The sequence below is a fragment of the Amblyomma americanum genome, chromosome 4 (genome assembly GCF_052857255.1).
Source record: "Amblyomma americanum isolate KBUSLIRL-KWMA chromosome 4, ASM5285725v1, whole genome shotgun sequence".
NCBI lineage: Eukaryota > Metazoa > Arthropoda > Arachnida > Ixodida > Ixodidae > Amblyomma > Amblyomma americanum.
In genome coordinates, this window is record NC_135500.1 from 118312081 (window position 1) to 118337585 (window position 25505).

The following is a 25505-nucleotide window of genomic DNA, read 5'->3' on the forward strand; positions in this document are numbered from 1 at the left end:
TCTAAATATATTTTTAAAGCAAAACACTGAGAACAACGCCTGAACATGCCGCCGAAACACCCACGTAGCGGAGCGAACCACTCGCCTCGGCGCGCGTATCTTAAATGAGCCAGTTAGCGGCGCTGCCTCAGCGTGGCGTCGATATCATGAAAATCGCCAGTGGGCCTCGTAAGACTACTATTGTTTGCATGTAAATAACGAAATAAAATGTATCCCAGATAATAAGATATAGGATTAGAAGGTGGTCATCAAGGCTATTTTTGATACATGCACCTGCTCAAAATTTTGGAACGCATTAGAGCCGCATAATGGCCGAAATTAAGTATGAACACAAAAATCCTTCCTCTGAGCTTTGGGGTGTTAACAAGCTTTCGTTAATAAAGACCGTAATAAGCTTCCGGTAGATGTCCCCTTAAGGCCTAAGATAAGATGAGCCAATTTTCTAACTGTGATTAGGCTTTCGAACTAGTGTACGAGTGCCGACCTGGTGGCGGTGGTTATACTAAAGAAATTACGCGTTTCCGCAGCAGCAAGAATAATTTTGAAATGAAAATTCAATTTCTCACTGTATCGCATATCCGAAGAGCTGCTCTCTTAGCCTGCTATAGCGCTACTGCCTGACGCCTTTTCCCGAGGCCGTACTTTTTTTGCTTCTTCCCATTGGATCACTGTTGCTACGGGCCGCCAATTGAGAAAGTACCTTGAATGGTGTGCATCAAAGGCATAAGAAGTATGAAATCAACCAATTAGCACGGAATCACTGCTTTTGCTGCAACCTCCGTTGATTTTTATTCTTGGAACACTGCTGGCTTTCGTCGAAATCTTTTTCTTAAGCGGCCAATTATCAAAAAAAAAAAAGAACAAAGCCAAGAACAGCTACAGCAGCACTACAATTAACCATCTTTCCTCTGGAGCCCTTCTTTTATTCTCACAAACTGCTTTCTGCAAACGCTATCGGAAGGAAACGATATACGTTTTCTACTCTTTGCCGTCTCCCAGAATACCTTATTAGCACTCTGTGTTTCTTCACGTTTGCCTCTGCTTAATTTCTTCAATCAATTTTTGAAACGGTCACAATAAAAAGGAAACTGCGTCTTTTAATTAATTACGCTCTTTAACTTCAAGCCTTCTTCATAGCGTTCAAATATAGAGTGTTCATGCATGCAGGATTCCTCTTGTGAATGAAAAAACTGCTCTTAGGACCTTTAGCTAAGAGTCATTGCCAGTTTAAGAAACAGCTCATTACGGAGCAGTTAAACAAAAATATTGGTACAAGTTCGATCGCTCCAATCAGAGGTAAGTAGTGTTTCTTTTCTTTGATGTACTAGGGAACAAAGCCAAGCTAACCGTGCAGTATAAGACTGCTGTCTCTTTCTTGGGCTGAGTTTAGTTCTATTGCACATAAACGGCTAAGCTTATCACGAGTATCACTGAAGGCATGTGGTGCAACGGCAAGCACGGTGTTCGACTTAGTTGTTATGCGGGACATCATGCACTGAGCGCAGCAATGTCGTAATATCGTAATACCACATGCGACCGAAGAACACAGAGACGTGACGTACTTGTGTAAGCGTTGAAGCGGTTGTCTCTTGTCCTCTTGTAATACCGTTTCATGGCGTCTTACACAATTAACATTCCTTAGCGTAACTCCTAAATAAGCAGCAAAAGACATGGTAAGCTTCTCCCGAAGCAGACCCCAGCCGATGATGAGAGTTCTAATCCGTTCTGAAATACTAAATTGCATGTCATACTGAAGACGTCTGCTCGCATATTTAAATGTGGTTACTCCAACGTTCTTTCCCGGTTTCCCTGTAAAGACGCTCTTTTAAAACAAATATTGCTAGGCACGCATGAATACCGGGCCCCTTTCAAGGACGAACGGATATATGCCTGACTGTCTAGTGACGACCCTTGTAGCGGTATGCGACTATCGTGATGTGTTGCTTTGTTATCAGTGAGGGGATAGGGAGATGACAGAATCATTTCATTAGAGTTCAATTTCATTCTGAATCTTTTACTCTTTCGGCATTATCCCACATCCTCGCTGCAAAGTGGTAGACAGAGAGGTGAATGGTAATAATCGAGCAGAACCGTAGGGACCAACTGTATCAAAGCGGCCTTGAATTCGTTAGATGCCATCTTTCCACTATTTAAACTCAGAGTGAACGTCTATACAAATATATGTACAAATATATACAGATAATAACAGCCGCAAGTGGTTAAATAAATTAGGCGGTGCGAATAAACACCAAAGCAATATGGCATATCGTTCAGACCAATCACCAGTATACAAGCCGAATACTATTGAGCCTGAGCCTGTTACGGGACAGTTCCAGTGAATAAAATAAATATTTATTGCATGCTTTTCCTTTTTACACTTTAGCTTTCATTGCCCAATTTTCCTAGCACAAGGAAAAGCTGTCAACTGCACCACTTTCTTCAGCGCTATCCAGCTCGTTAACTCAGTGTTCTGAAATTAAGAAGAAAACAAACGCAGCGCACCGCTAGTACCCTCATTTTAACCGATAGAATCTGCAGCACAGTAAGCATTAATCAGAAAGAGCGGTCGGGTTTCAAGTGAACAGAATGAGTGTACAAAGTATCACTTACCGAAAGGTCACCCTGCTAAATCGCGCTCTCCATTGGCTAGCTTTAAAATTTTCGTTTCTCACAAAGCTTTACCTCGGTCGAAAGGTAAAGCCACACAGTATGCGACATCGTAATACGTACCACTAGCGTATGAACTGTGTCTCGCCTTTCTCAGCTTAACCAGCGGTGATCAATCAATCAATCAATCAATCAATCAATCTTTATTTTTGCATTTTTAGTACAAATCAAAATGCAGGGAGTGGGGACAAAAAGCTGCTCTAAGGCAAGCTTGACTGGGTCCCCACCCCCTTTACATGGCAGTTTGTGCAGCAGTTATGCATGAAATGTTGAATGTTTAAAAGAGAACAATTCACAGCACATGCGATTTTCGCGCAGGAAATGAATAATGTTACAAATGCAGTCTTGTTACAATATAAAAAAATACAACAAAAATGCAACAAACACTCGCGTGATAGCAGACCTGAAAAATGACAATGTTAATAAACAAACTCGCCTGAATATAAGGGAAAAAAATAGTAAAGACAAATACACACAACTGCAGTACTCTGGGATGAAATGACGTGTTACAAAAGCTCTGTTTTTGGTTATGAAGATGGTTGACACTGTTAAACGCCATGAAACTGGTTGACGAAATGAAGTTTTATATTGCATTTAGTGGCTGTTTGCAGGTCGATTTCCATCATTAATAATTTGTTCAATAGTCTCGGAAGGCGATTTTCGACGCTATCTAGCCCGTGTGCTAGCCTAGTGAATGGCACGTGCCATGTTCCTTTATTCCGAAATACATACCCCCTGTCAGGAAGGCTTTTTAAACTACATAAAGACAAAAATGCATTGTTATTAGTTTTTAAGCTATGTTTATATCTCATCGACAGGTTAAAGTCATATAATACTGGAAAGGGTATAATTTTGTATTCATAATAGGTATTATGTAATGAGCTTTCACTTGGAATGTTGACTACGTGACGAAGGGATTTCTTCTGCAGAGAAAAAATCTTATTTATGTTTTCTTTTGATGTTGTGCCCCATACAAGTCCGCAGTAATTTAGTTGAGCATAGAACAACGCGTTATATATTAATAGCTTAAATTTCAGTGGTAAAATATAACGAAGCCTCCAGAGTACTCCTGATAATTTGGCAAGATGGGTTAATATATGCTGCACGTGTGAGTTCCATGATAAGTGCTGGTGAAATGTCACACCAAGTGTCTTTGCTTCTGAAGCCACTTCAATAGGATTATTGCCGATATGAATGTTAAAGTTGTAGATAATTGGCTTTTGATAGGGTGCAAATAACACAGCTTTGGTTTTTGCACTGTTGATCTGCAGGGAATTTCTATTGCTCCATTCGTATAAGTTTTGTAGTGTCAAATTTACGGTATTGCACAAATCACTGGGATTATCTGACTGAACAAAAATACTTGTGTCATCGGCATAAACAATAAGTTGTGATTTCTCGGCTATATTCCCTATATCATTTATATACAAGTTAAAAAGCTGTGGCCCCAATATGCTGCCCTGAGGAACGCCTGCATTCAAGTTCATTAGAGAAGAAAAATTGTTATTTATAGCAACGCATTGTTTTCTGTTTGAAAGATATGACTTGAGAAATTCCAAGGCAATGCCTCGAAACCCATAAAATTCTAATTTTGCTATCAGCGTTTGGTGATTTAAGCTGGCGAATGCTTTTGTGAAATCTATGAAAATGCCCATTATTAACTTCTTATTCAAAAATGACTTAAGGATTATTTCTTTTTGTGTTAGTAAGGCTAACTCTGTGGACATACCTTTCCGGAAGCCAAAGTGGAAAGGGGAAATTAATGAATGCTTATTGCAGAATGAGTCCAGCCTGAGCAATACTAACTTCTCAAGTGGTTTTGAGAGAACGGGAAAGACAGCTATGGGGCGATAGTTTGAAAATGCGTTTTTATCGCCTGATTTATAAATAAAAGTCACTTTAGCACGTTTCATGCTATCGGGAAATACACCTGATGACAAACATAAGTTGTATATGTGATTGAGCACAGGCAAAATGTAGTCTAAGACAAATTTGATTGGTGTAATTCTAAGACCATCAATATCTCTTGTGTTGCTATTGCTTAGTGACGTAAAGACCGAACGTATTTCATTCTCAGATGTTGGATAAAAAAAAGCGGTATGTTCGTTACGATTACGCAAGTAGCTCGTCACACGTTCATCATGACCACTTTTTACTAAGTTAACAAAATAGGAGTTAAATGCGTCTGCGAGCTGAAGGCCCTCGAGAGTTTTTCCGTTTTGTGTTACTTGAATATCGTCATTTCTCGATTTATTGAGGTTCATGATGTTATTTAGAGCGCGCCATAGCTCATCGGTGCGATTATTTGCCCTGCCAAGTAAGCTGTTAAAATAACCCTGTTTTGCATTTCGAAGAAAGCGCGTCACAAAATTTCTGTACTTTTTAAAATTAGCGAGGTCTGCTCGGTTCCTATTTTTTATGAATTGCGCATACATGGATGTCTTCTTACGGATCATAGCAAGGCATTCGGCCGTAATCCAAGGCTCCCGTACTCTTTTAGGTTTTTTAACATATTTAATTTTGAAGCAATCCCTGTAAACGCGCTTGAAAATATTGAGAAAAATATAATATGCCTCATTTGCTTGGCGAGATTCGAACACGGCGTCCCAGTTTGTTAAGGAAATTTGAGTCCGAAAATTGTCAAGCGCATTAGGAGATATGTCCTCAACTGTGAACGTTTCTAGAATAGCTTTTCTTTTATTCTGAGTATCAGCATTTCAAAACATATATACTGGCAAGTGGTCGCTTATACTAGTCGCAATGACACCAGCCTTTATATCGTCTATGTAACGGTGGGTGATGAACATATCTACTAGTGATTCTGATTCTACTGTGATGCGCGTTGACTCTGTAATGACGTTCTTGAAGTCGTGTGACTCAAGAAGTAATATGAAATCCTGTGATGCCGTACTATGTTTAAGGAGATTAATATTTAGGTCCCCACCTATAACTAGTTTTAATTGGTTGCTATGGACAAAAGAGAACATGTTTTCCAGGAACTGGTAAAAGGCATCTAGATTTCCAGAAGGTGGGCGGTATATAACTGTAAACATATTGCAGCCACAAACGACAGAAAGTGCCTCATAATTTTCATTTGAGATTGAAAAATCTGATAGTAAGCTAGCGGGCAAGCCGGCTTCCACTAGTTGTAGTACTCCTCCACCGCGTTTGCTTTGCCTATTTAAATAATAGGTAGTGTACCCAGGTAGGGTCAAGACATCATATTCAGTTGTAAACCAAGTTTCAGTTAACATTACAATCTGAAATTTGAAAGAGAATTCATTAAGAAATTGCGATATGTCATCGTGCTTATTTCTTGCTGATTGTACATTACAATGGAAAAAACCAAAGTTCCCCATTATCTGGGGAAAAACAACGTCATGTGGTTCAATCATGGCGGGCTTAGGAATAATGCACGTTTTGTTGCCGCGAGAAACAGATATACGGTGGTAGGAATATCGGGCACACGAACACTTTTCATCCTGTGATCAATTTTGGGGGGCGTATTCAGGTTGCCAAAAATGGCTTCTATTGAGTGGAAGCCTGAATGATTAGGATGGGCTGAATGGTATTCATGAAGCAAAAGAGTGACGTTGCCGGACAAGCTTGCGCATGTAACTTTGGGAGTGATAATTGTATCTGCTCTTCGGACAAGAAGTGGCCTTCCCGTCATGAGACCATGATAACAAGGGTAACAAGAAAATTCCGAAAACACGGCAGCATAATCGCGCAGAAATGTTTCCATGACTGATAAGACTGAACTCCGAAATCGCTTTGTGGCACCCGGAAGTTGTTTAAATGATCTTGGACAGGTCAGACATACGAAAAATTTTAAGCAATGGCGAGTTTTCAGCTTTTCGTGCAAAAATGCGGCCGTTTCGAACCCAAACAAATTTCCACCCAACCTCGCGTTTTCGCGCCACCGCGCTTCCGAGGAGCCTTTTCAGCTTAGGACACAGATGCTCATTGACATATACGGTGTCAGAAGTGTCTAGACCAATGTCAGACGCCGTTGCTCCAGACGCCGTTGCAAAGTGCGGGAGTTTGTTTAGAGTGTTCTTGCGCAACTTATACAAAGTCAAAACGACCGGCCACCTGCGTCCGTTGCCTAAGTTTCAATAAAATTTTGATAAAAAGAAACTAAAGGCGGTGCCGACGATGTATAGGAAACTGATGACCTTCACGTCCGATTCTACGAAAGTCAGAGAGCCCCAGTCGTAAAGCACCGATCTGGGAATGCTCACGCAACGTCCTTGCGTTCAGTGTCACCCCCCCCCCCCCCACCCTCTCCTTAACTATTTTGTGCAAATCAAACGTCAGGAGCGAAAAAAGTACAAAAGAGTTGGTCAAGCAGCTCGTTATACAGTCAGAGAATAGGCAAAGCCTTTAATCATTAGATAAATTTCTTCTTTTTTCAGTTAAAAGAGCATAGACACAGGAGTTTGTTTGGATGCGTTCTTTGTAATTATGAGTGTGATGCTACTATGCATGGAACCCAATGTGGTGCGAGGCTCAAAGCACGACCCCTAAATAATTTAGAATTGATTTTCTTATCTCACCTCCTGCGGTTTCAACAACCACGCGGTGGCTATGACGTCAAAGGTCATCAGAGGTCACGTGAGGCATGAACAATACTGCAATATAGTTGCTTCTTCACTCGTTGTTATTCCGGTTCATTAGGCAGGCTGGCTTTTGCGTTGGAGTCAATTGGAACATCGTAGAAACCGATTTTATTGCACTATTTTTACGACTCACTTGACCTATACTGACCTTTGACCTCATAGCCATCGCTCAGCTATTGAAAATTAAAAAGGGAAAGAAAATAACATCGATTATAAATTATTTAGCAGTAGTAGGCGGATACCACATAGAAACCAGGTCACCAAAAATCGGATTTCGATACTAGTTTAAGTTATACAGCTTGTGCGCAAAAAAAATGTGCGGCAAATAAGTAAGAGCGCGAAAATACCCACTAGGAAATAAGAAACTTGATTAGGGGCTATGCGAAAGCTTACAACTAAAAAGAGGAAAGGGCCATGGACGGAAAGATCAGACAGAGAAAGAGCACTGTGGATCAAAAACAAATTGGTACACAGGACATGTTATAGCAAATCAATAAATCGGTTCCGGCCGTATAGTCTAACGCGACTTCAAGGTGATGACTTCAGGGTTGACCTACTTGGATTAAACTGCTCTAAAACGGTGCTTGTCAAGGTTTGGACAAGAGGACTTGCCTTCGTTTGTGCGAAGACAAACACAAGTACTCTTGCCGAAACGTCGGCAAGCACCCTGAGGGTTTCCCCTCCCTTGTTCACTTTGTGATTATCAAGAACCATCTGCTCAACATCTCCCTACCATGCTCTAACACGGTTTATTTTATCTGCTAGGAGGCTGCTGCGAATAAAATAGCTTATCTACCCGAAAAGTTGTTGCTCTGTTTCAGTCGGACCAAACGCAATAACCTGCAAATTGTTCAGATCGCTCTAGACCGTACTTTCGATTCGTGGCGTGAACAGACGGAAGAAAAAAGGAATGATGTCGCTAGTGACGGGTGAAAACATATACAGAGTAGACGACCTAGAACAGTATCGAAAGGCAGCTTCGGTGGCAGCCCATGTGGCAGACACAGGTAAAAAAAAAAACTGGCGGTGGTTTAGCCCTGGTTAAACCTGGAGCGACGCGATAGCTACAGCTGGCCGAGTGGAACTTGGTCACGTGACCAACCACGTGACGAAGCGCGTGACAGTGTGGCGGCGCAGCCACTGGCTGGCAGCGCAGCCACAGGATGGCAGCGCAGCCACAGGATGTCAGCAACAGCCACAGGGTGGCGGCGCCGCCGCGCTGAAGGCTCGAAATGCTACCGTAATGCAGCTCTCGCTACAAAAGGAAAAGGCAGGATTCATACGCCACTAGTTCACCGAACATCTCGAAATGAGTACGGATAAACATACGTCGTGAATTTCTGCTCAACTCAACGCTGAACCACCCCTCAACATCTCGCCTCTGATGTATGTCTTTCTTTTCAGTTACTAGACGAAAAGCCTGCTGCAGCTTTCACTTCTCAGCCTGAACTGCAAACCGGTTGAATGAGCTTGCCTTTGGGTATCTGCGTGATTTATATGCTTCGTTTAATTAACGCCAAATTGACTTTCTCCACTAGCGCGCTGCAATGGATAAATAAAGAATTTGAATGGCCTCCAGTTTGATGGTGCTGGCATTCATGCGACTGTTTGAGCGGTACCTGAGGCAACAGGCCTCATGGGTAGCCATAGACTCTCGGTGCATGCACGTGCTCTTCTCTCTGCTCGATATCTTTCTATAGTTTTTGCCGTCTCCTCATGTGGAGAGTCCGGCCTGAGATAACTGAGGATTAGTAACTTCCCTAAATGCCCTTTCTCGGCTTTGAGTACAGGGCGTTTCGTAATTATCTGTCCAGGACGTATAACGTTTTGTTGCGCAAACCACTGGTCTATTTTTGCTCAAACACAGACCGCAGGGTCGGTTATGACAGTCTGCGTTTTTCGATAATAAACTTAACATCGGAACTTGTCTGGACTTCCCAGAATCAGTGAAAAACTGGAGTCGTATGCGCGCAGAATTTTCACCGACGCGAGCGGAAAAGCCGATTGGAGAGGCTGCGCCATATGGCGAACTGCGCGGCAACCAATATACCACTCGGAGCTGGGGTGGGTCTCGCAGTAGCGCAGATAGCGCAGCTTGTTAAACTTGCTGCTCCGCTCTACTAGACGAAAATTCTCCGCGCTTACGACTGCAGTTTTTTGCCGATTCCGGACAATGCCGTCAAGTTGTGATGTTTAAATTATTTAGTAAAAAATGCAGGCTATCATAAGCTACACTGTGCTCATTGCTTGAGCCCAAGCAGGCAAGTAGTTCCGGCAGGAGAATTTTGTTCCCCCGGACAGATAAATACAGAACGCCCTGTTTATCTATTGGGCTCCCTGCCTCCCTCATGCCTAGGGCGCCTTTAAGTTTATCGTGCAATGTTTGTGTGTTATATATTCAACGTAAGGTTGTCATTACTGAGCTATTAAGCTGTCACTGTGGTCTGACGTTAAAAGAAGCCGCTTGAAAACCGTAATCTTTGACTCAGCCGACAGCGCAGACAGTTATCGCAGATTGCTATGGCTCTCAGAGGCCGCATTTTCTATGTAGTGGTTGTGCCTATAGGTTTTCAGATCGATGTTACTCACTGGAGGGGTCGATTATCGGTCCCGTTTTTTTTCGACGTCTATTTCAGTATTTCCTGCTTTAACGTCTCGTCCGTTTGTTTGTTTGTTTGTTTGTTTGTTTTTTGTTTGTTTGTTTGTTTGTTTGTTTTGTTCTATTGTCTAGTTCTTGCCCTGGAAAGGCAGATTAAACACATCCTGAAACGGTCAATCACACACTGTTGCTTTACGAGTGTCCTTGAAGCCAAAAAGTGCTTGAACAAATTCTATTACATCATTTCGTGTGATTTATGGAATATGTCAGCCGTATATTACCATAATGAGATTGGAGGACATGTACAACTGGCAGTGACTTAAAAAGCGACATGCGACGCCGTTCCACGTTATTAATTGAGAGCAAAAATCAATCCCTCCCACAGTTAACCGAAATATTAGAGTATAAGTAGCACACCTCGTTAAATTGAAACTTCAATCAAAGTATGCTCAAAGCGCAATTTGCTTTTTGCACCATGTAGTCTGAAAGAGGTATTTGTTGACAAGTATAGTCAGGACAGATTGCGCAATTCCACCTCCCTCTATTATCATATCGTGATTAACAATAGAAACAAGTAGCTTGCCTATGTATATTTTTTTTGGCAGAGCTTCTTTTTGACCTTAGTTTTACGTGTTCTATGCCGCCGTTGTTTATTGAATTGCCTTGAAAATTCGAAAATGGAGGTCAGTAAATCTTTCGCAAGGTAATGAAGGAAGCTAGCGTCATCAAACCAAGGAAAGCACGGGGCCATATTTATATTTTTTGCGGCGTTGATCAATGGGAGGGTAATAGTGCAATTATTTTATCGCTCAAATAGTACTGATTAGAGAGAAGAAGAAAAAATAACCACATGCCGCATGTGGGGTCCGAACCCACGACCTCCGAATTTCGCGTCCGGTGCTCTAGCAACTGAGCTTGGCAACGGATGTCCTTTATTCTGGTAGGGGGAGGGGGGGGGGGGGCTGTTTAAATAGCCTTGCTTTCTTCGGCGTGTGCCAGTCTTAAAACGTGACCACTAAGGGCTCTCATCTCATCTACCGCTGTCATCTTACTCTTGTCGTATTATGCTTATTTTCGTGAACGCTACAGCAAAGAATCACATGTTATGCTTTTATTACTCATATTTGTTCTAAACTAACCTAACTCTATTAAACAATTGCATCCGTGGACTAATAATTTACAGGGTTTTAAAGTGCATGCAGGCCAGAAACAAACATTATTATTTCTTAATCCTTCCCTTTGCTCGCCCACAGCAGCTTCTGTATGAGCAAGACTTTCGCCAGTATAAACGATACCAGCAAGTAGAATCTAAAGCCTTTTTTCTTTATACACGCCACAAAGCCACTCAGGAAGATATGTCCACAGTGAGTAAGCTTTACACGCCGTGGTTATTTAAACAAGGCACTTTCAGCTCGGGCGGCCCTTGCCTCGTTTCTTATAAGCTTCCGAACGACCAGATTCCCAAATACGTATTTTAATTTGCCTCGTTGCAAAATAAACTTTTACGATAAACTAAGGGCGCTCCGTTTAAGATTCCTCTCCTTTCTCCAAGGCCCCGGCTCCTAAAGAAAAGCTAAGCGAACGAACGCCGCAAGAATGAAGCCGTGACTGGGGACAGCTTAGCAAGATAGTGAATGTCAATACAGGTTTCTCGCTTCCTGTCGGTGAACGGCTCCATTTCTTGAGCGAATAATGAATCTGCCTGAGGCCATCGCCCCGTGCCTAGCTGCGCCGGCCTTCCGATACCAAGAGGAAAGACCAGTATAGAAGTGCGGAAAAAAATAAATAAATAGAATTCATATCGCACCAAAGTCGAAATTCGGCATCCTTTACCGGCCAGCCTTGGTAATTTGGCTCGCATGCCTCGGTTCTTCAGTGAGCATACAGACACCGATGTTCTTGCGAAAGCATAGCGGAAATGCTAGGTTTCGCAAGCATGACATTCATCAGCCACCACTGGATGCAGGAAAATAAGTGGACCCCACTTCCGGTGCCATTCATCTGCGGCCAGGTCATCGACACCGAATGCGGCAGGTATCTTCGACAAGTACCTTTTACTTCAAGTATGGCTGCACACTGCACACAACTGCGTGAAAGAGCAGCCTTCATCAAGAAACAAGGTCTTGTGGAGGAAATTTGAGCTAAAATTGAGAGAACTAACTGGACTGGAACAGGGCGCAGATATTGAGCACCGAGTTTAAAGTGGTTTCAACACAATACAAGCACGAGCCCAGTGTTTTCAATGGGACTTGGTCGACTTGGTGTTGATTTATCGCTTTACGGCACGGCGTCTACGACGGTGCGGAACACTGTAGACCAGTTTTTGTTGCGGGCGAAAACTGCTTCGGATGATGAAGAAAATAAGTAACAAATTCTTCCTTAGCATTAGAAGGGTCTGTACAAGCGGAAATGGCGACTGCCGTCACGCGTTGACGCATGGGCACCTCAGATATAACCAACTATGTATCCTACCTCGGATATAAGGAACCCTTGTATGCCACCTCGAATACAACAAACTTTAGAGTGTTGTTTTCGGTTTTAAAGAAACTAAGTGCGCCACATCCATTATCGCAATCTTTCCTGTGTTACCTCGACTATAACGAACCTGATTATGCCACCATGGACATAACGAAATTTCATGTCTTGACCGCGGGTGTAGCCAACTAAGTTCGTTGAAGTCAGATATAACGAAGCTCGAATATCACGAACTTTAGCGTGCCAACCTGTTATATGACGAACGTTTGGCTGATAACGCATTCAAACTATCCACCGAGGATAGCACAAGAGTTCCACTAAGGCCCCCACACACAAATTTCGCCTTTTCTGCCCCGCCGCGGTGGCTCAGTGGTTAGTGCGCTCGACTACTGATCCGGAGTTCCCGCGTTCGAACCCGACCACGGCGGCTGCATTTTTATGGAGGAAAAACGCTAAGGCGCCCGTGTGCTGTACGATGTCAGTGCACGTTAAAGATCCCCAGGTGGTCGAAATTATTCCGGAGCCCTCCACTACGGCACCTCCCTCTTTCTTTCTTCTTTCACTCCCTCCTTTATCCCTTCCCTTACGGCGCGGTTGAGGTGTCCAACGATATATGAGACAGATACTGCGTCATTTCCTTTCCCCAAAAACCAATTATTATTATTATTATTATTATTATTATTATTATTATTATTATTATTATTATTATTATTATTATTATTATTATTATTATTATTATTATTATTATTATTATGGCGACGCGAGTTGCTCAGGAAGAGCAACCAGGATCTCACAAGTCCCACCGGTGGCAGCACCTGCCATCCCAGGGCACTGGCGCGCTGCTTAACCGCGGCACCTCTGGGCCAGGAGTGGTATGAGGACTCCCATGCATCTGTGAATCTAAAGTGGAGAATGGCCAGTTCTGCTTATATGGATTGTCGTGGGGCAGGGGCTACCGCGAACCCGGGCTCCATTGGGTATGGTGTCCAAGCCTTCGGAAAGATGGAACTTGAAGTTTGGAAAAATGAAAACCGGTGGGTTTACTGGCACTTTGGAGAAACTTATTTTAATTGTGAAGAAAAGCAAACAGTCAAATATCAAGAGTTCATGCGCCGAGCGACGGGATGAGCATTGTCTCCAGGGCACAGGGGGCTCGTTCTCACTCGGCACGCTCCTTAAAGGGGCTCTGAAACACCTTCCGAGGAGAGCACATCAACTCGCTCAATCACTAAACTGTGTTGTCATGAACACCTGAGCCAAATAATACGCTTCTACACGCAGCAGAGGACCCACAATCAAGCGCGAAATTTGGCGAGCCCTTCCCGGCGGCTTTTTCGTGATCGCACCCTCCTCCGTCCCCCGCATCTACGTGGAACAAGGTGAGAGGTGGCCATTGGTTAGATTCGTTCATACGTCAGGCAGCTACCGGGGCCGCGGCCAATAAATGCGCGTAGCTCCGGCGGGTGAGGAGGCTCCGGGCCCAGAGGAGGGGTCGGCGGAGGACCGCCGACCTTCCAGAATGCAAAAAGTGACGAGAGGAGAGGGAAAGGCGCGAAGACGCTGAGATTTAAATTTTGACTGTCGATATCTCAGGTTCCAGAAACCGCATTAAATAAATTCTTGCTGGACAGTATTCGTGAAGCAGCGCACTTGAACACCCCCACCATACCGCAACCCTAAGCTGTGCCCCTTCACCAGGCGGTGGCCAATTCAGCACGAGGCACATTTCTCCAAGATGGGAAAAGTTGTACAGCACGAGCAAGCGGAGGCACCCGTGGGAATGGGCGAGGAGGATTCACAGGTCCGCTGCTATTTCTCATCGTGGTGCAACCGTATTGCAGGCGGCACGTGTCTATCGGAAACACAAGTGAGGCGTGCCGCGCCGTGGGCCACAACTGCGGCGGGCTCTCTCCTCGTCGGCTTCTGTCGGACACGGTTAGTTGCATTAAGGCGCAGTTCCCTTCTTCCCCTGTCGTCTGTCCATCATCGGTCGCTTCTACCTAAGAACCAATCAAAGGGAAGCCCATCCCCCTCACTCCTCCCTCCCGATCCAAGCGTGGGAAAATCTCCGCAGGCATTACACAGCCGGGTATCCCCCCGTTGTGGGGTCATCGTGGGGTCAAACGACGTGTCGCCATCAGGGTTGTAACAGGGCCTTTTAACCTGTTAACACCATCGCATCATACCCTTAATGTGAGCTTTAGTGTCCCCTCTTGTTTTAGTGTGTTATCACTGACGCCCCCAATCACTGACTTCGCTGACCTTTGTCCGAACCTTGTTTGACCTTGGAAATTGAGCCTCGAACCGAAATCGTAGCCGAAACAGAAGTGAAAACCCAAGTTTTAGCGCACCTAATTCGATTTTGGCCTAACTGCGCTTAATCATCCGTCATTTTTTTTTATTTTGAAGAACAGAGCTGTAAATTCGTGAGTTTGAACGTGTACAGCGTGCCTGAACTTGTTCAATTTTTGCACCCTTCATGTTATTTTGTGGATTAGAGGGCTCCAATTATACACACACAAATTTTCAGGTCTCTCTTGATAGCAGACCATAAAGCATATTGGAGAAGTAAAAAAACAGCGTAGCGCAGCGCTGTTTTTTAGTTCTTCAATGTGCACCAACTCGCTCAGTTTTCGGTTCTTCTGCAGAACATAAAGAGTGTCTGAAAGAGTTACGAACCCCCCAAGTCGACATAATGTCGACATAAGGGCTTATAGACCTACATATGAAGGTCAGGTTACCGTGTTGGTGAAAAGCAGTTTTTAATAACTTTCGTTTTTTTCGACAGTCCCGACGCCGAACAACGCAAAGCCGAGTCCCTGTTCTCTTTTAAGACAAATATTAGGTTGGGGTAACCTAAAAAGAATGACAAATAATAAGCCCCTGCCTGCACCACTGACGTATAACAGGCTTAATCCAATCTCAAAATAAATGAAAAGGCCCGAAGGCAATGGTATACTTTTCCAACCCTAGGTGTGGAAAATGGAAAGAAATGAGGGGGGGGGGGCGGGGGGGAATAAAAAGTTACATAGCGACCCACAGCCGGGGGAGCGGGCCCGGGGAGACTCCCCTGATATCCTCCCCTGGGACGTAGCGGAAGGGGTTGGTTGAAGGGTATGGGAAATGGGGATGGGAATGGGGACAGCGAGTTTTGGCTCTGATCCTTCAAGCTTCTCGACTCCATTGATGGCCTATCTGGCCAGAACAGGGAGAGCATCCAGATTGCCCCATGGTGCGGCTCCACTCACGGGGATGCCCGACCACCCACAAACGCAACGGGCTCCCACCGCCGGAGACAGGAGAACCTAACCCGAGGTCAGCCACCTCGGGCTCCTCCACGACTTTGAGGGTTTGTTTCGGACCTGCCAGCTACTAGCCGTCGAGTGCTTTTCCCGGTTTTTCAGACTCCCGAAGTATGTGTGGTGTGGTCCAGACAGTAGAGGCTTAGGTCGTCAGCCTATCGACCCTCCGGCCCTCGGCGCCGTGACCCAACACCTCCTGGAGGTCCCACCTGTGCTTCCAACCATCCAACCATGCACTTATTTTCTCCCCTAGCTTGCTCCACGCCTACTGATGAGGTGTGTTCTTGGCCGGGCGACCGGGCCACAAACCAAGAACATGGCTTAGGGTGAGATGACCGGGCTTACTACGCCGGTACTCCACAACATCGACGGTTTTTACACTGGTTGTACTACGCACCCCTTACCTCGGCGTCCCGCAATGGCCCTCACAGTACCGCGGTCGGCCGTGAGGCTGCCTCCCTGAGGAGGTCGATTCAGAGAAGACTGGCTGCCGTAAACCGTTATTGAACACTCATTATAATTTTAATCTTATTAATGGGTTTCATCTCTCAATTTTAATGTTAGACACGCATCTGCACTTGTCTGCGTCTCCCCTGCAATACAAACAGCCGCTTTCCGCGTGCTGAAGCACGTGGCTATCCCCGCATTTTATGAAATGGCGAGCTCCTGAACGAAAACCGGGTCATTGGAGCTACATTCTCTGTGGCCCCATGCGCCGCATCGGTGCACGTGCACTAACGGGGACAAAAGTCTAGAGAACGTGAAAGGTGCTGCAGGCGCACTTGTGTCATGTCTGCGAACGATCATCTCATTTGACTACCGCAGATGAGAGCATGCGAGTCCAGTTTTCACCTCCAGAAGTATGGCTTGGAGTGCCGGCTAATAACAGAGCTGTGGGCATCCGTTGCCGCTTACGAGTACCATCGAAAGCACGCTTTCATAAATTTTTCCAACAAATCACCATCATGCTGGTGCATTGTAAGGCTCAAGTGACCAGCCACAAGTAGGTACAGTCGTGAGAAATGAGAAGGAACCAACTTTTTTTCACAAAATTGCTAATTTTCTGGTTATTTCTCCCAGTAAATTTGAAAATTACTTCTTCATTTTATACCTTGAAAAGAAAGCTAGTTATAAAACAGAAGAAAAGCGTTCCTCACAGTCAATTATGCAGCGACAATAAATGCGGGCTCAAAATTTGTTCTTTGCTCCCGCTTACATTGCTCACGACTGTACTTCAAGATCGCCACACTAGTAAGACTGAAGAGCCGAAGTTGTTCGTTTTCGCTCTTGGTGCACGTTCTCCGGCCGCGGCTAATGCTACTGTCAGGGTGCCTACATCTTTGATTGTTTGCTTTAATATGAGGAGGAGAGGGGGTCTTATTAAACAGAATTAAAAAAGGGCCCCGGCCCATGCCAATCAAGTATAACGTATCTAAACTAATTAAAAATCATAAAAAGTGATAGCTCCAGAAAACTATTTCGCAAAGCAAAGAATATAATTACAATAGAATAATAACAAAAATTGGCTAAACTAGGCAAAAGCCCAAGTAGGTAATCGGAGTGAGCCGGCAGCTTGGCGGCATGGCGGCGGCAGCTGCCGATGGGAGCATTTGCAGGCGCTGTATAGTTACGACAAGCACAGGTTAAGAAGGGATGTGAAAGATGACGGGCAGCAAGTTTAAGTGCATTGCTTCGCGCTGACGCTTCCTACGCTCTCGATCCACCGCGGCTCTCCTAGCCTTAAGCTCATCCGAGACAGCAGTTCAGGAAGTTGAAGGTGCGCCTTCTACGCGTTGTCGCTGGCGCCGTTCTTCCTGCTGCGAGGAATTAGTCACCCGCCATTCCTTTATCTCGCTACTCCGCTGATCAGCTTCTCGGTGGGCACCGAGCGCAACTGGATCTTGTCAACGGCAAGCCTCACGAGCACGAGCGTCATTTTCCTTTATGTTGTATTGGCTTTAAGCCCGGCAAAGCACTGCTTGTCCAGGCTCCCTTTTTCTTTCAGTTGTAATCTTTCTCTTGAGATTATTAATAAAAAGGCAGGTGCTGCGCCATCTGCGTGCACTGTTTTTTAGGTTTGTTCTTTTGCTTCCCTAAACCCCCGGTGAGGAAATCTTGGCTGAGCTCCTCATCAAGCACTTCACTTCCGTACTGCAGCCGCTCGTGCGGAGAGAGAAATACAGAGCCGATTAGACAGACTCGGGAGGCCGATGGGAACCGCGGCTCGGATAACGAACCGCGGGCAGCATTCCTGGGTTTATCTCTTCTTTCAATTTCTGTCCACAACAGCGTCCCTCCATTTCCTCCCCCTATACTTCTTCCCTTCTTTCTCCCATCGGCGCCCCCTCCATTCGTTATCTTATTTTTCTAATCTAGCTGCTTTGATCGGTGACCTTGGACGGGCTTCATCCACGCGACGGCTATAGAGGTGGGTTTCGTAAAAGCGCCTCACGCCGTAAAGCAAGGTTTCTATGGGTACGTCGCATTGAGCCTCCACGATGCTGTACTTCGCCAACCTTTCGCCATTCTGCAAATCTCCTTAATTTCGATACGCGCTAACTCCAACGGCCACCCTTCCACACTCAAAAGCGGCGAATGCTCCCGCATGCAACGGTGGACGCAACGTCTATGCCAAAAGTAACCAGGCTGCATTGTTTGCTTCTCTGCCGAATAGTGGATCAGTTATGCTACTCATTTAGCTGTAAATCTCTGTAAGGCAATAAGCACCCTTAGCATCACTTTTCAGGACCTTTTCATTTTTAGGGAAGCCGCAAGGGCTCTGCTATACAAGCCAGAAGCAAACCATGCAGCCTGGTTAGTTTTAGAAAGACAGTACATATTACTGTGGGGCACGGTGTAAGATGCATAGGCAACGGCAGCACGTGCAGTCCACTGGATGCCAGCGGCCGTGCAAATTAAGAAGGTGTCTATCCGCACCTTTAAACCGGGCCTTGATCGCAGTGCGTTTTATCCGCCGAGCAGTGAAACTTGCACGGCGGGAAAAAAACTAATGAGCTATCTCGTTGCCATAGAAGCTGGATCGCCTGGAACTTGTTCTTTTGGTGTTTGGTGAGCCAGCCAGACACCTTTAAACGCAATCATGCCACACTCGGGCGGTTGTCGTTTTTTTTTTCTAAGGCGGGCAATAGACCACGGCAACGCAAGGGGCGGCGGCAAACCACCCAGCTAATGATTTGGTGAACACGTGAAAGAATGGGCCAATGACATGTTTGATTTACTGTTTCGTGAACAAGGCGCCGGCTGTTACCGGTGTGACAGGTACAAATAACGCGCGAAAATGGGCCGCATAGCGAAGCCATCTTGTGGCGCCTAGAGGAACTAGGAGACTTTACCTTTCCACTGCGTGGGCCACTGTGTCCCCTCCTATATATCTTACATTGTGCTTTAGGGAAAAGGGCGATCTTGGTTTTTCGAATGAACTACCGACACGTGGCCCACAACTGGAACGCGCAGATGTTCTGTGAAGCTATGTGGAACTCATCCTATGTGAAAAAAATACATTTTCCACTCAGCTCACAGTCCCGCGCTGCTGCGCGATGTCTGGTGCTTTTTGTTGAGAGCAGCGCTCAAGCAGGACGGAGAAGAAGTAGGGACACAGCACGACGCTAACTGACGACCACGTTTTATTGCCCGTTCATAACTTCAATGCTTCTCCGTAGCGCAAGGGATTGAAGATACACCAAAGCATGCAAACAAATGGAAAGAAAATCTGTCTTATCCATTGCACTTCGTTACAAAAAAAAAATTAACAACTTTGTGACACGGTTTAAGCATTTATATTCTGTTGAGTCATAATCGTGTAATAAAACATGGTTTTTAGTCACTGCAATGGTGTGCCCTTAATTCTGCTCCGCCCTGTGTCAGCGCTGTTCTCACCAAAAACCACCAGATACAGGTGTTTTCACCAAAAGGTCACGCACCAATCATCGCTCCTGCATACATTGTCTTGCGTTGTTAATTTAGGTCACATAAACTAGTCACTAATGCAACCGTAAGGAGGTAATCGCCACAAGCAACTCATTTTCGCCTTGTCCGTGTGTCCACAGCATATAGCTCTGCAAACTGAATCCGCACGTCAATCAAATATCATTAACTCACTTATGTTCCTGGCAGAAGGGTATTTATACGATTGCATGCCAGTTGCAGAACAAAATTTCGTCCAAGACTTTTCCCCCTGAACCTAAGTCAAGATGTGATTACAACTCTGCCACATGGCACACCCAGTTACCTTAAAGATGACCCCCTGTTAAGAATGCATAACCTCCCGTTCTTGTTTCCTGTTTCGGAGTTGTACGCCGTCACGCAATTTCTAGTTTCAAGATGCGATAAAATTCCACCTGCCACGTTTATAACAAAGCCCCAACATCGTCATACAACTCTCGTCTTATTATCACTTTCTTGCCCTTTCTTGCCAGTTTCGAGCACACGTGACCTGTTCTCTTGCACGTCACATGTACAGCAATGCTTCGTCTGTTTTATGAAGGACAGGCGTGCACCATGTCACAAAAATTCTGCCCGTAATTTGTTCTGCCCTTTAATTTCAACGTTGAAAGCTGGCAGTTGTGTTAGAAATATGCCTTCAATAACGAATACGGATAATGCATTATTTTTTTAGGGACAACTAATAGCAATACAAGCGGAGGCTGAAATCAGCTGCGTAGGAAAAGAAGGAAGTTTCGGCTCCGCAGATTTCGCTCCATTGACACAAAAAGCTGTCGCGAAGTATATGACCGGAACGGAAGCCAGGTACTGCCGTGCACAAAAGTCTCCAGGACACACCAACGGGAACCGAAGCTGATAGCTCTGTGACAAGCCACGGGCTGGTGACCACATTGTCGAGGTGAAAGTCGAACTCGCGCGCTGTGGTGTGTGCTAGTGAGAACACGTGATCGCTAAAAAACATGGCAGCTATTAGCCAAAATTGCTTGTCGCGCGTCCTGGAGAATTTTGTCCACCATAGTAGGCAAATATTCGGCGGTCATACACAGCATACGAATCGAAACACTCAGAGTCAACGGCGGAAACTACGCGTCAAACCGTCACGATGTTACACTGACAACGGTGGCCACCTTGTGTGTCATCTGCTCGGCGCCCTTAGATGACCATTAGGGATGCGGCTAGGTCGGCACTGGCAGCGCACAAAGCTCTTCCAGTTACGGCAAAGCTTCGCGATCAGTAATAGTAACTCACGACTCTGGTAATGCTATTAGGCATCGCTTCGCTGTTCCCCTCCTAGATCCGCGGGTCCTGCATTCCACTCGCGCCCTTGGCCTTGCTCTATATTCCGCTCTTCATCCCGAGTGGCCGGCCCACCGTACACGCAGAGGGGCTTCAAAGTTAGCTTAGTTTGATGCAGCGTTAGAGGTTCGGTGCAAACGTTTTGCAGGGGAAATCCGTGCTCTTTTAGTGCGCCGTTGTTTACTTGTTGAAGCAGTCCGCATCGAACGCTGAACCTCGGTCCTTCTTCATTTTCGCTGCCGTTCACTCAGTATGCCACTTTGCTGCCATTCTATACACGTCCTTTCAGTCACAAAGTGTAGGGTTCTCGGTTCTTGGACACAGCACAGCGCGCGCACAAGCATGCCCACTCTACGAAGCAGCACTGCTGAGGTCTGGCAGCAGGCCACTCTATACCGGCGTGTAAACATTTTTCGCCGCTTTCTCTGTACACCCCCCCCCCCCCCCCACTACTTGATTTTGTTTTTTCTCTGACATATGCGTTGGCATGCTAATGCCTCTAGTTATCGTCTAAACTACTGCTCACCGCGTGATCGCCAGAGTTTCTCAAATTAGCCTTTTCCACACCGAGAACCCCTAAGCACCTCATATACGGATGAGTTCAGTGAGGAACGCGTGATAACTGCGTGATAAGCAAATTATGTTACTTCCCTTCGCCTTTCATGCCACATCGAGTGCTAAACAGTTATGGTTTGACCACGACCAGAATAGGCTGGGTATAAGGTGGCTCTAACCAACTCACCCTGGTAAAATGAGCATGGCGAAGAAGCCAAAGCAAGAGCTGTACTGCACCTCATTTTCTATATCGCTAACTCCGCAAGTCCACAGTTCATTAGCCTGAATCACACAGCCCTAGTTAGCACAGTGCCATTTTCCAGCAGATGAATAGAGTGGTACTTCATTCTCATTGGTCCTGAAGTGACAACGCTGCCCTGCAGTAATGACCTTTTTGGGTGTAGGGTTCCGATACCGACAATCCTTCGCTGCTGCTACTGCCGCCAGAGATACTAATGCTACTAAGCTTTGAACCGTTCGTTAAGAATAGCGGTGAGCCATTTCGTAGAGGTTACGTCGCTAGCTGACCCGTTCACTAACGTAGCCTGCCACTAACTACGTCCGTACACAACGTGAGTGCCGATCTACCAGTGTGGTTACATACAGCATTGATGATATTTCTTGAACAGCCAAATTATTTAAGAAAGATATAATAAAAGTCGACGAAGCACTAATTGATATGACCGGACATTAAATATTTTCCCATCCATCCACCAACGCACTGGAAAGGCGAGAAATGCACGAATTAAATGTACCTTCAGAAAAAAGTTGAGCTTTGCAGCTAAAAACTTTGCGCATTGCCCGTTTCTATCTACAAACTGTGGGTCCTCTTCACTATAGCTACCGTTATCACGACTGAGATAAGCAGAAAGCCATGCTGGGGCTACTTGTGATTACTGCGATCACTAGCGAGTCTGCCCTTGACATTTGGAAAGAATTCTCGGAAATGCTGGAAAAAAAGACTTTTTGTAGAGGATATCCAGTTCTACATGCAAACCGTGGGGCTACAACGCAAATGCAGGAGGAAAGTTCATAGACGCGACAGTGGCACCGACGACGAGCTGCGCGAAAATCTTTACTCCGCTGATTGCTTCAGGTAAGAATGCTTCGAGCGAGAAGGCCACTGGGTCGATTCATTTCAAGGCGAAAGGAGATCCGCTCATCTGAATTGCAGCAAAGAATCGCGTGGAACAAGAGCCTGAAATAACCCGTGGTGTCTTCACAGAGGCGCGCACTACAGAGCCAGTAATGTGAGATAGAGTGGCGTAATGCAGGTCATCATTTATTCCATTTGCGCAGACCCTTTAAACAGAACTGAAAGGGGATTAAAGCGGTTCCCGTTGGGACAAACTACGCTATCTCTACAGTTCAAGAAAAAAAAACGACACAGAATATTAACGGCTGATGGAATGCCATGCGCCGTGCCTCCGGTTACTTCTGTTTATTTCTGCTTGCAGTATGCGCCGTAATCGTTAGAAGTAGCCGCTTCAAAGGTAGACATCAAAGAACCTGCTTTTAGCGGTCGTTATGGCTCCCGAAATATCCCTACGCAAGAATTTTCTCTGCAACCATGCACTCTCTTTATTTAAACGCATGCAAGTCGCCGAAGCCTTCCGATAGCGTCAGGCAATCGGAATCGCCAAGCTTGTTCGTGCGTATTGGGATGATTCGAGACGTGCGGGCACCATTGAAGTGACCGATCATAACGAGTGAAACTTCCAGTCACGTAGCGTCCAAGCATGAAAAGGCCATCGTGAATCCAGCATCTCCTCAGATGAGGAGAAGACGTGTCCTCTACAGCACAGAAACGGATGCACTCAGACAAAGCATTTGTTTCTCCCACGTTTGCGGAGAGTTTGAAATGAGATTTAGACCGCCTCTTGCGTATTTGCGGTATGGTTTTAGATCACGCCGCATTAAACCTAAAACTATTAACGGGGGGGGGGGGGGGGGGGGGGCTTTGAGAATACACGCTGTTGACGCTTCACTACAAAAGAGTGAGGTTTAGTGTGACCATGGTGACAAGAACAATAGAAGACTGAATAGACATAATCATGTGTCAACTGTATGCTCTACCTCGCGGAATTTTCGCGGGCTGCGAAAAGTGAATAAAATCAAAACTCTCCCTATCATTTCTTGTCACCGCAATCGGCAGTTCGATTCCAGGCCTCGCGGTGCGACTGCTGTGAAGATTCATATACATTTATATTAAAGGGGAAGTGAAGAAATTCTATAATTCCACGATATTAAAGTGGTCGCATGTGTGAAACTTGCTGATAAAGCATGTGAGGTATTTTTGTGCTAAGATTTGAAATGGTGACGTAATCGAAGAATGAAGTCGCATTGGTGGTCAGGGTTCTCTGCAGTGCGCAGCGAAGGGCAGAGGCCGCAATAATGACGTCACGTGGAGCGGCGCTGCGTTTGCAACTAATAAATGGTTGTTTCAAGGAATTAAACCAACGCCGCTGTAGCTGAAGCCCACGAAGCACAGTTTAGCGGCGTTGGAAGACTCACGGCAGCTCGTGGGTGAAGGTAGCGGACGTCCGAAATTTAGGCAATAATGAGGTCATAATGAGTTTCTTCGCACTTCTCGAACGCAGTAAGAAGAAGCCTGACTACGGTTTTGGTTTTAATCGGCGTTTACATCGCTATTTTAAATGCTGGCGCAAAATCACCGGGCATGCTTTACCTTGAAGCTTCATATATTAGATTTCTTAAAGAGCCTCAAATTCTCAAAAAACCGTTTCACCTTCCCCTTTAAGTCTCCTAGAATTGAGTTAGGGTTCCCACGGCTCACAAGCATTTCTGTGCGACTTCATGCAACTGGTGCGCCGAACCTGTACCAGATGCCGTGTTGGCTGCTACCAGCCTCGGCAGCCGCAACCCTTTTGTGAGAATTCCCCAATATCCAAGGATTCAAATCCATGTCGACTGTAAGTAAAGCACGTCAACTTTTTTTTTCCCCTAGCACTATCTCTTAACGTCGGTGTTATCGACAATTAAACGTCAGAATTCTTTCTCCTCACAGCACTGAAGGAGTGCGGAGAAGCTCGGTGATGACGTCACGGACGGTGAGATTTCAAACTTCCACTGCCTTCGCCCACAGCTAGCAGCGCATCGTCAGATGCCGCCGAACAACGCTATCGTAGTCGATGCTTCTGCTTCAAACTAGATTTTTGGATGCGAAACATGGTGCGTTCCAGTGCTATAGGAGTGACTTAATGGGTCATTCTCGGAGGGAAACATGTATTTCTCGGACTTTTTTCGTTAAGAAAATGGGGTTCAGCACGATCTTCCTATGTAAAACTTCTGGTTGTGAGGGTGGAGGAGGGAGTGAAGGGACGACCGCAACTCCCATAAATCCTCTCCTGCAGTGCGGTCACCTCCATCAGTGGCTCTTGTAATTGTGAATCTCCGTTCCTTTTCATCCTTCTGTTTCTCTCTCACTGTAAATAAAAAGTCATTGTTGGCACGGCCACCACTGATCACACATGTCATGAGCCTAAACTTAGCATTCAGGGCCAAGAAATCAAACATTTTAGTATATTTGCCCACCCTCACTGCTGTATCAGAAAGCATTCCCGGCATAGCCAGTCGCACAAAAACAAATTCAAGACCGAAAAGACTGAAAGTTAAACACTGCAGAAATTTCCCTGTCCTCACTGCTGCAACAGACGGTACTATTGGCACGGTCAGCTGCCCAAACACAAGCAATGAAGACAGATTGGAACATTCAGCATTAAGAGCCACATTCAACTGCAGCTTTGACGCTAAGCTGGGATGTGACTATGCATTGCACCAGGTTTCACGACTCAGCCAGTAGCAGACACGTGCACACTAATTCAGCATAAAACTGAGATGGTTGTGCTATCCATCTGAGGGCGTTATTAAAGTGCGGCAAATATGTGAGCCCATTTTACAACTCCAATAGCATGCAAACAACCCGACATCAAAAACTTTGATCAGTGATCTCATGCATGAAGTTCTTAATTCATTCAGAGAAAGATTTTTTTTCACAACTTCATG